Here is a 10,949-nt window from a genome sequence, read left to right as displayed (position 1 = left end):
CAGAAAAAGTTGTTTATTTGACTTCCATGTTTTCATGCAAAGTTTAAATTCGAACGATACTTATTTTTCGTCATATAAGATATTATGATTATCCGCACAAGGGAAAGCGGTCAAATCAAATATAGTTTACTTAAACCTTTACAGATATCATAAAATTTTTTAACATTGAGAATTTCCTGAATAATATCAAAGAATAAATTTTATTCACAAACATTAACGTACCTGTGACTGTCAATTTGGTAAGAGGTTTGACATTATAATTGCTAGTATTGTTTTATTGTATGAAATATGGGAATAACTCGTATTCAACCTCAAAGGTTCATTTAACTATTACAAAAAAGGAGCAGATGGAATGAGGACCTCCAGGAGAGGGGATCAGGTGCCATGAAATGTGAAATCCGACCGACTGAACACACTCGCTTTGTACGTATTGTCATGATTGGGAAAAAAGGAAAAATCAGACATTACTTTGTGTAAATAAGTATTGAACAATTAGAATAAGAAACGCCAGTCAGAAATTGAAGTAATGATAGATTGTATTTGCTTGCATTCTTATTGTACATACCATAGAACTTAAGAAGTGATGACTTAAACAAGACTATTGATATTCTTAATTCATCAATTTGTTTGTCATTAGCTTGCCTTGGTTATTCGTACTTAGAGCGTGCTCTTGTGTATCCCATCAACTGAGACATAAACCCCTCATGCAGTTGATAAGGGTATATTGCTTAATAAGTAAAAGAAGTTGACGATTGAAAACTTGAAATAGGAAATCATATGTCTTAAATTGTTAAATTTCAATATTTTTATTGAAATATGATGGAAAAAAGTAATCAAGCTTTAAATCACATCACAATATTAGAAATTATATGCAAAGCAAAATAGACCTCAAAAATATCAATGATGGGGTCAGGTGTCAAGAAAGAGAGACCATCTCACGCCGACCAGTATAACCCACTTGTGTCGAGCCACGATGGAGCTAACAAAAAAACCTACGAGAATCCAGTATGATTTTACTCCTAACAACTAGTTGCAGAACTGTAGCTCTCTAAGGAAAACGTATTGACTGACCGGGGAGGCACAGTGCTATACTTCTTATAAAAATGGATATTTATTCCACAACCAAAACCAAATTCACCCCTCTATAGTTTATAATTGTTTTCTCAAATACTCCTGATTCGAAGAAGTATAACATTTAGGGTTGCATGGCGACTCTGTTCGTCCTCTGGATTACACGTTTTAACTTCCGTGTGTTTGTATAGTGCCTAGACATCAAAGGCAAAACATCATCTAACTTAACCCAATTTTTTAGACTCTTAAAAAAAACAGCACACAGGTCCCTTGTTTTTGAAAACGTATATCGCTGTATATCTTTCAGGTGCTAATAATATAATTTAAATATATATGCACTTATATTTGAAAAAGATTAAATCAACCTCATGATAAAGGTTGTCTTACTGTAATTAGGAAATGCAATTCCCAACTGATCAACTGCAATAATCTGCCTTACACATACTTGTTATTTACTGAATATTAAAGATTAAAAAATTGCAGGTGTGTTAATTTTCAATTGTATGACCAACTTAGCCCTACCGTAGAATAGTTGACCCTACTGACCTAGATATTCTTAGGGTTTGACGCAACAATTGCAATGATACAGGGAAAAAAACAAGTGTTCACTTAACCATATCTTTTTTACAAACCATGGCCACTTATTAGTGTTCCATTACATTGAAAAGTTAAACTCTCAATGAAAAAAATTTTGCTTTTTACTAAAAAGAGTCTTATCATCCTTTATGAATTTGTGAGATTAAGGAAAAAAACCCCATTAATATTTAGTAACTATATACATTGCACTAGAAAAAGGAAAATACAGGAGGCATGAATAAAATAACAGAAGTAGAATCCCTCCTTTAATTTCAACTTATTTTCGATGGAGTATTAACTGTATTTAAACATTTTACGCTTACATCATCGAGAGCCTAGGCATAAAAGGCCAGTTCTTAGCTGAGAGAAGGGAAGCAACCGTAACAATCACTAAATGTACCTCACCCCGATGCTTGATAAGCGAAAGAAACAGCATTTATGAGTCATAGTACTACTTTATAAACTGAAATACTGCACCAATTTAATGTCTTATTGTTAAATTAATACAATTGACTTTAAAATATTTATTTACCAAAGTTAAATATGGTTCATCAAAATACATGAGGCTAACCATTCTTAGTTTCGGATGAGTGCGAGACTAATTCTTATAAATTGAAAATAGTATAACTATCATGATCTTAAAAGGAGGAAAGATTGATATTTATCAATCAAATATACAGTGTGCAAGGGTTTGTCCTAAATTTCTTTGTTTGGTGCGAGACTAGTCCTATTCAGTCGAATAGTGTATAGCTTTTAATTATCACTTATATCATGTACATTTATATAATCAGTGCAATATTGTACGAAGACTAACTCTTCAAGTGCCAGTCCAGCCCTGGGATCATGAAACATCTTAAGCTGAAGTCAAAATACTAGTATCTATTTTATAATGAATTGTTGTAGAAGTCAAGCAGACTGAAATAACAATATTTTTCGATATTGCTTCTCAGAATTGTTGTTATCTGCAAATTTCGAAATAAATTCCAAAATTCATGAATATTTTGAAGACGATTGAAAATTTGACTTAACGAGGTCGAGTCTAATTATTTCTGCCTTAGGGATTTTGATAATTTTTCGTTAATTAATTTTTACTGTTATATTTATTGTTTTGAGATTAAAGGGGCCTGGACACAGTTTCAGCCAAAAAATTTTACATCATTTTTTATGTTTATAAATACTTAACTAAGGTATTTCTAATGATCAGCAAGTTTGTGAATTTCAGATGTCGAGTTACAAGACAGATTTAGAGCTCCAAACCATTGTAAACAAGGCCCGAGCCATGTTTTTGTTTACATAGGTTAAACATACTGATATGTTTCGTCAAAGCAGATTTTTTCAATAAAGAAGTTAATTCTAAATACAATTAGTTATTTTCTAATGATTTGCTGAATCTCGTTTTGTTATAAACATGATATTTTCTAAATGTAAACAAAAACAAGGAACAAGCCTTGTTTACATTATGAAAAATTCTCATACCTGTATCTCCTTTGTAAATCATCAAATGATGTTCAAATTTTTGCTGATCATTAGAATTGCCTTAGTTAGGAATTGTAAAAATTAACATTGGTAAAAAAAAATTCCTTTGAAACTGTGTTCATGCCCCTTTAAAAAGTCGAATGTTTACCACCCCGATGTTTTAGGGGGCCAATCCCAAAAGTTGTCAAATTTTACTATTGGACCCTATGGGAATTTGTTGGAAAAGCGCGAATGTATCACGTTTTTTCCATATTTTTTTTACATTTCCGCCCTAGAATTTTTTTTATTCAGTCTAGTAGATGAAAGTTACTGTTAAAAGTCACTAAACTGTGAAATTTCAAAAAAAGTTGACCATTTTTTCAATACCCAATACCATTAAAATTGCCACATTGAGGTATAAGTACATATCGGTGCAGATGATTTATAGACGCAGACAAGTTTTTAGGTAAAAATAGCAATATTTAGATGACGATATAAAAGTTTAAATCAGGTATTAAAGTTGACGATATAAAAGTTTTTATTATACTTCTGTTAAAATGTTTCCTATATAAAGTTAAGAAGGTAAAATGACTATTTTTCATAGTCTGAAAATTTCCACGCATAGAAAGCTATACCCCGGGGTATAGTTTTTGCTATCCACCCTCGGAAGATTTTCATTCAATTTTTCCCGCCAATTTTGATTTCCAGCGGTAAATCAATAGACTTATAAATTATAATATACATCAGTATAATGAAACACTTATCCGCTGGCTGTGAGTGGGATAGCTCTTTTATCAAACCCGCGACAGGAACTATTCCCCGAGGGCACAGCCAGTGGATAAGTGTATAAAATCTGGTATTAAAGGTGACGATATAAAAGTTTAAATCAGGTATGAAAGTTGACGATATAAAAGATTAAATCATCATGTTTAGTAAAGTTTTATTGTAATATTAACAATAACGGCTTTTTTTTCTTATTAGATATTAATGTGTCAGACTCTTTAATTGGTACTTTTTATTTCAAATTCACCGGCATATATCGAATCGATATATGAATGAAATTAAGTGTTGTTTTATATTTATTACAATATGTCGTGGATATATATAAATGAGAGTTGAAGTTCACAGTCCAGTTTTCTCATATAAAAGATTTTGAGTAAATTCATCTTCGTCTGAATACAGACTCTACTACATGTAATAACGGGACGCAAATTGTATCTGATTGAATCAGAGGTGAGGATATACTTTGACCTTTCTTCGTTTTCTACTAACCCCAAACATGCAGTCATAATGTATTCTTGATAAAAGTAAGCAAAGTTTCAAAAATGAACCACAGTTGAATAGGGTTATATTCATCAAAACAGTTTGTCAATCCGTCTTTAATATGTCCCCAGCTCTCTTCTGTAAAGAATCTAGACTACATTTTACCATATAGATCAGCGTTACCATGTAAATTATATGTGCCGTGATCTTAATCCAAAATCCTCAGGAAAAGGTCAAGGTAAACTTTTTAAAATGTTATATGTTCTCCTGTTGGTCTAATTTTCTTATAATTAACCTATTTAGGTATACCTTAATAAATGCGTTTACAGTGATTTTGAACTTTTTGCATACAAATCCATTATCAAATATGTCCATCTAAAACTATTTCTCTTCTTTTTCTCCATTCATGAAATAAAGTTTACTTTTTGAAACAAGGTTGGTAAAATTCTTGTTTGTTTGCGAAGTTCCTTATTTTAACTGTATTTTGGAAAAAATTCGTTTTAATTTTACGTCTCGAAATCTTTGATTTTATTTTCATTTCACTTTCTATGGATAAAATTCTTCAAAATCCCTTTTCATTATTTCATAAAAAGAGTGGTACGTACGTTCGCTACCTATACTGGGTTCCTAAACTTCGCGAACATCCTTTAAAACAAAGATTATTGCCGGGTTAAGCAAATGCTGAACAAAACCCCCATGTTTACTCCTTACCAAAATATAAACTGCTGAGGTGATAAGTAGAAGCTTAGAGGGAACTAAGCTACAGTATATTCCTGAAGTGGTGTAAATCAGACATGGATCTTCAAAAACGCTCAAAAGAACTTTTATAGAATACTTAAAATCAGCAACTTTTTCAGAACGCTATAACATCAAAACCTACGACTTATCTACACTTTATTCAACCATTCCTCGTGATAAATTAAAAAGCTAGGTTCTTTGATAACATAGAAAACTGCTCCTTCAATAAAAACGAAAATTGGAAATTTTTCTATTTTAAAATTGATCATCAAGAAATTACTTTGTTTAATCCCCTCCCCCGCAGTCACGCATTTTAACGCATATACCATTTCCTATTTCTAACGCAAAAGCGGGAATACCGTTTCCCCGCAATCACGCATTTTCACGCACTTTAAAAAGTTCATATCATCTGCAATTTATTGCCAAATACTTTCTATTTTATAATTGCTCAAATCGCATAAAATAGGAAAAGTTATTTTCGTTTTAAAATATTACGTCATAATATTATTTACGCTAAACTTTAGAGAAACCTGTACAGGCTGTAAGGTGCTTGCGGGGAAATTTCTATGACGTGAACATTATGTGTATGTTGCATAACAATTCAGTAAGTTGTAAAGTGTTAAAGATATCACTCTGATTCTACAAACAAATACTCTTATCAATTTTTAATTGAAAGGATGTTGGAGTTCCTAATTGTCAATATTTATGTAGTATTTGGAGGCCTGATTTTCCAACAAACTGTTTGAAATCCGATTTGGTCCCCTATTGTTTTATAATGCATATTCCTATGAAAGATTTATTTAAAAACTTGAATACGAGAAGGAAACACTTGCTGTGCCCTTAAACTCGATGCTTAAATAAATCAACCATTTGAAATCATTTAACAATAGTTACTTTCATTCATATGTCAATTTGATATATCCCGGTGAAGATGAATTTAAAGACATCACAGAATCTGCCGCATCCGTTTCGGATGTTTTACTGACTATAGATAATAATAGACTGTTCAGCTAAAATGTACGCATGACAAACGAAATGAGTTCAACACTTCCATCGATATAGTGAACATTCCTTATGTATGTAGTTATATCCACCCAATCATCTGTGTATGGAGTCTACATTTCCCAACTTATTGGATACTTAGGATCATGCTCACAATGCGATCAGTTTTTAAACTTAGACAGGCTACACTGATAGATAAATTTTAATGATTATTAGAGAAATTTGAACATCCTTGTTTTAAGTCAGCATTTAGTTAATTCCATGGTGGTTAAAATGACCTTGTTAGTAAATATAACCCATCATTTGGGTCTTATTTTGTCTTAATTGTTTTGAACCAATTGTAACTGAAAATGCCTACGGAATGTTCCGTCTACCAGATCAATACATTGGGCGTATGCCGGGTGTGACTGGTATAAGGAATTAAAATGACATTGGTAACAGATAAAACATAAAGGTCACATCAAGAGACTTTAATTTTCACTTTTTTATTTAAATTAAATTTAAATTCTGAGAAAATTAATTTTGCAAATGATCTGCAACAAGATAAGTAAATTTAAGAATTTTTTTTTTCATTTTTTTTAAATAAAGCAGCTGCCTATGTTAAAAAGCATGTTGTAAATTGGTCACAGAAAGAAATGAAAAGTATACTATTGACTTGCTTGTCATGATCGAGAAGAAACGGAGAAATCTGTCGACAATAAATAAGTAATGAAAAGCGTTATTTTATACAAAAAATCCAAAGCTCTTTTGAAAAATTAACCACATAGTATACTTGATGCTGTGTTATTTGGAAGAAATTAGAGATACAGCAATGACAATCAACTGAAAGATTATATTTTATCATCAAATTATATGATAATGTGAGCTATTGTAAAATATTCATTTTTGGCGAGATATGGTTTTCATTTCCACTAAATCTTTGACAGATTGAGAAGTTGTTCTCTTCAGAATTTATGAAATTCCTGTGTTATGTTAAAAAAATTATCAATACGGTATAAAGATACACGTGTATTTTTAATATTTACAATGTAGTAAACACCAAGTTTTACTCAGTACATGTGTACATGTACTTAATTACCATATCAGGGCTAAATACGTAACATGCCTAAAATACAATTAATGATTATATCATGAAAGGAAGAGACATTCCAATATAGTTTTAATTTCCAATTGATAAAAATCTTCACAGCTGGTTAAAATGCAACAATAAATATTCAGTTATAAAAAACGGATTATGAGACAAAAATGAAAAATTCAAAACGAAAAACATATGTCAACAAACCAATGACTATTTAATACGACACAGTAAAGTAGAAAAAAATAACAATCAATGTCTCCATACATAAAATTATGTACAAAAATATCTTCTTTAACAAAACTGCGACTTAATTTCAACGGTGCAAAATTTTATGCAAGTGTGAAAGGGCAAAAATAAACATGATAAAGGTGGGCGAAAATAACCCTTCATTTTCATTTCATACGGAAATACAATTAAAAATAACTTTATCTGGTAATTATTGAAACTCCTGAGTGCGTTTGATTGATATATCCTTGTACTTTCATAAAGCAAACATAAGAAAAATTAAAATGTTGTTGTGTATTAATAAAAAATACAAAATAGGAGCAGAGCACACACGGGCATGCAATACATCAGAGGTGGGAGCAGGTGCCATGGAGGAGTGAGCATCACCTACCGACCGGTCACACCAGCCATGTGCTCCTTGTCATGATCGGGAAATAACGGAAAAATCCGTCGTCAATTCAGTGTATATACTTTAAACGAGGCTGTTGATATTCTTGTTTCATCAATTTGTTTGTCAATAAATTACCTCGTTTTAGAAGTTGTTCATGCGTAGAGCACGTTCTTGCGTATCGAATCAGCTGAGATATATATATACATATGTACATGTACTCCGTATGCAGGTGACAAAGGCATCTTGCTGCATAAGCAAGGGAAGTTGACGATAGATAAGTGATCCCGTTTATCATAAGGCTTGGTTGTAAGATTACCATTGACGTCTTTTTCTAGTAAAATATCCAAGTATGAAACAGATGTGTCAGACTCTGTGGTATTTTTTATCTCAAGCTCACCAGGATATATCGTATCGACATAAGAATGGAAATTACCATTGTTGATTGACAATACGTCGTCGATATATCTAAATGTCGAATTGAAGGCCACAGCAAGTTTTTTTTCTTTTCTCGCATAAGAGTTTGCACAAATTCCGTTTTGATATGAATACAAAAATGGATCTACTAATAACGGGGTGCAGTTGGTATCCATGGGAATTCCACTATATTGTTGGAAGACCTGGTCTCCAAAAACAAGATAGATTTCAGAAACTCAAGCATCTTTTTGATATCAACTTCAGAGTACTAGTGTGTACAATCAGAATGATTTTTAACAAAATTATTTTGCGAATGACCAATGGCAAGGTAAATAAATTTACGAGTTACATTTTTATTACGAAAACAGCTGTCTATATCAAAAAGTCTGGACTTTAATTTATCGTGGGGAATGGTTGTGTATAAAGTGGAAAAGTCGTAAGTTTTAATAAGTTGTTGATTTTGGTAAAAGTGATTTCAAATTGTCCAAATCGTCCGTAGAATTTTTTTGTATCCACATCCGATTTACACCACTTCTTTAATATATTGTTGCACAATATCTTGAAGTTTCTCCTTTACTAATGTATCTCTGTTGAACAGACTGCTAACATAGATGCTTGGTGTTGAAGTTTGAATAAAAATATATCAGTAAAAACTAACTTTTGGGACAAAAAAGTTAATTTCCAGCGAAAACAAATACATGTATGTAAACTAAGATATAGAAAAGTACCCTCTTTTTTATTAAAACTTTATGTACTGCAAAGTTTAAACAAAGTAGGCATCTTGGATTTGGTAATTAGCATTAAATATTATGATGCTAGCTACATGTAGCTCTCCCTACGTAGCGGCTAGATTAGCTCTCCTTTCAGGACGACGGAGAAATACGCTGTTGAACGCACCCCAGATAATTCAGAGTAGAAATGTGGAAAACAAAACCACCTCTACAGTATTGTCAGTCCGTGCTCAGAGATGTGTGCAGAGTAAAACACACTGAACATACCCTGTGAAACGTAAACATTAACAATATCAGAGCTTGTGTCCTGTTTACAAAAACGCTTTATGTTTCATGGATGTACTGGTATTCAAATTGTTAAACTCTGCACGCATCACTGAGCACGGACTGACAATATTGCTGAGTTGGTTTTGATATCTAACATTTCTGGAGTTTAGGTTAATATTGTTCATTATCTCTACTTTTCTTGAGTATTACATGTAAGGATAAGTTTACTTAGTGAAAGTGCAAATATTTGTCAATCAAACTCGTCCCAAAATTCGTAAATTCAATAATTTTCAGATAAACAGTTTTTTTAAAATTATATTGCCATGAGAAATGCTATAACAACATGTAAGTCATGATATTATACCTAAAATTTAAGGAAATATTAACTTCAAATCAGAAGGTGGATTTCCATTAATTCATAATTCTTGCATTTCCTTTTGCCCAAACACTATGTACAGTATATACTGATATCTGTTCAGTCATTTCACAGAAAATGAAGACATAAGAAAATTTTATATAAGGATGCACATGTGGTGCACACTCACATACACGGGTACAAATAAACGTAGACAGTTCTATATAACCTGAGGGAATTATGTGACATTAAGATAAAAAATCTATTAAACACATGAAATATATATATTAAAAGGTTTACAGTAAGGGGGGGGGGGCTAAATTGGGTTGTAATAGGTAAAATACTTTATTTCCAAAGAATGAAATTTCAACCTGAAAAATTACAGGGCAGTTGACAATATGAATATTTTTCTGCATAGACCTTTAATGTTTGATGCGGTATCTAATGGTGTCCTGCCAAAAAGCAATATTAGTTGCAATAAAGGGTGCACAATAATTAAACATGTTTTCTACCAGTTCTATAGTTTTATAGATCAGTATTAGTTCATTACAATTGATTGACCTGATTTCTTCAATTGTCACAGAGCTGAAAACATCAAAAGGTAGTGATTACAAACTAGATTCACTCTATGAAATAATTGTGGCAATATAACATTATTATTCTAATGAAAAATTCATCTCGCTCTTGGATAACTGAATTTTCAGATCTTTTGCAATATTATTCTTAATGCAGAAATGAAAGAATTCTCCAAACTTGGTTTGGGAATAAGCAAGAAACACAGGGGAAAAAAGAAACTAAAAATGTAGGAGAAGAAAATTCTTGATTCTCAAAATCCTCAGAAACTTCTAGATATGATGCTTTATTTAATTTGACTTAATTTTGCATTGAGAGCTTGAAAAGAATATCTCAATTTGCATGTTGGAGAAAATGCACAACTGTTTTTGAAAACTTCTGCTGTTGACGGTAGACGATATCTGCATTACAGGGACAAAATATGGAAATGTGCAATTGGGGTTTAAACAGTTGGAAAAAGTAATGATGTGTTTTATAGACTTATGGAAACATTTTAAATAAACATAAACATGTTTTGAAAATAGACACACACAAACGATAACCATGGTCAGTGAAATGTGCTTTCTGAATACGATTCATTCATCATTTACATTTTAGATTATTTACAGTAAATGGGGTACCATTAATTGGATTTCTTTACACCTTTAGCATCAAATTCCTATACTTCAAATGACCAATTTTAAGTTCATTGTATTATCAAACTAGATATGGATTTAACCAGCCCCCCCCCCCTCCCTTCCAAACCCCCTCTTGTGAAATGGAACCACTTTCCATTCACATTATTTTTTTTGACAATCAATGGAACCACTT

Source organism: Saccostrea cucullata, unplaced genomic scaffold (assembly GCF_032062105.1).
Source record: "Saccostrea cucullata isolate Sc308-1 unplaced genomic scaffold, CSIRO_AGI_Scuc_v1 ctg4342, whole genome shotgun sequence".
Lineage (NCBI taxonomy): Eukaryota > Metazoa > Mollusca > Bivalvia > Ostreida > Ostreidae > Saccostrea > Saccostrea cuccullata.
Note: the sequence above shows the minus strand (reverse complement) of the source record.